At 46.9% G+C, this 1,583-nt stretch overlaps 1 pseudogene; it reads left to right on the forward strand.

Annotated features, from left to right (window-relative positions):
* Positions 1-1,156: 1,156 nt before the first annotated feature.
* Positions 1,157-1,362, forward strand: LOC142260761 (U2 spliceosomal RNA; annotated as a pseudogene).
* Positions 1,363-1,583: the final 221 nt, after the last annotated feature.

Consider the following 1,583-nt stretch of genomic DNA (forward strand, 5'->3'; position numbering starts at 1 on the left):
TGTTTGGATAGCATGTGTATCTACTGAGAACAGCTTATCAATGGTGGCAAATCGGAGCAGCTTAATCTTTTGCTCTCCGCAGTTCAACACTCTCATGGGCACTCTTCCCTTCCATATTAATGAATAAAACTATGATGTAAATAGCATATAGATACCCCACAAATGCAGATAAAAGTAGGTTATGGGAAAAGGGGGAAGAGAGAAACAGGAAAATAGTGGAATAAAGTATAACTTCCAGGTGGGAGAGGAAATGGCAGCACAGCCAGTGGAGGTGAAGCAAGGGGAGCCTGCAACTAAAGAGTTGAGAGCGTTATCACATGGTGACTGAGCCTGATTGTAACGGGAGCATAGAGGTGCCGATCCTGTCTTACCTGCGTTGGTGTAGAAGTGGGTGTCCTGTGGTGGAGTCAGCTATGTGCAGTGGTGGCCGTGGGTTCTTTTATGTGCGACCGTAGTAATAGCTGTGCCCACTTCCTGTATGGGAATGGAATGCAGTGAGGCTAATGGAACGCACGCCTGCGCATTTGTGTTTAACGTCGCGCATGTGCAGAACGGAGAAAAGGCTGCGCTCACTTCCTAATGAAAGGGAGTGAGACGCAGCTGGGAAGGGAAGGGAAAAGATTAGGGTTTGGGGATGATGAAAGGGCTTTCTACGGGCAAGGATGGCAAAGGGTGGCAGTGACGGAAAGTCAGGCAGATGGTCCTGTCCTGTCCTGTCCGTCCGTCTTTTTGTATCATGAATTGGAAAGACTGCAAGGGGGAGGGGAGGTGCTTGTGCCCAAAAGGAGGAGTTATTCAGATTCATTGCAGTGGGCGGCGGCTGCAAAAAGTACCATTCTCCTTGTTTTTGCTCTGCAAAACAGCCTTTTCAAGGGTTTGGCTTGGGTGACAAAATGTCTTCTGTAGGCGTGGGTTTGTCTCCCTCTCCCTAAGATGTGTCCGGTATAGGCCAGGGTGCCACTCAAGGCCGTAACCAATTCGGGTTATAGCTTCTCGGCCTTTTGGCTAAGATCAAGTGTAGTTTCGGAGGACGCTACCTTGGTCGGTACTGGAAGGTGCCTGGGATTGCACGTCTGCCGGCCTTGAGGGAGTGTGTGCGCCTTCTGGTGACACATAGCCCTCTTGTGCCTGGACGGTTCCCAGGCAACGGGAGGCGATCACCTTTGTTATTTTGAAGTCCTACTGATAAACAGAAAAAAAAAAAATTAAATCTGTTCTTATCAGTTTAATATCTGATACGTCCCCTCTCTAGGGACCATATATTAAATGGATTTTTAGAACAAGGAGATGGAAAAAATCTTGCTCTGTCCACTCCACGCATTGACCTGGTATTGCAGTACCTCCAGGACCGGTGCACCCCTTCTTAACCGAGTTTCCAAAAGCAGAACTCAATTCACCTGATTCAAATGAGCCTCATTAGTGAATTGAAAGAAAGCAAAAACTTTATATGCACCTCAATTTGGCCAATTCACTTTTCACACTTTCACCCTTTTTTTTTATCTTTCACACCTTTTACTTGCTTTATTGATGCAAAAGCTGTGCCAAATAGCAAACTCATCTCCACTCAACTTGACCAACTCTGC

Source organism: Anomaloglossus baeobatrachus, unplaced genomic scaffold (genome assembly GCF_048569485.1).
Source record: "Anomaloglossus baeobatrachus isolate aAnoBae1 unplaced genomic scaffold, aAnoBae1.hap1 Scaffold_178, whole genome shotgun sequence".
NCBI classification, from domain to species: domain Eukaryota; kingdom Metazoa; phylum Chordata; class Amphibia; order Anura; family Aromobatidae; genus Anomaloglossus; species Anomaloglossus baeobatrachus.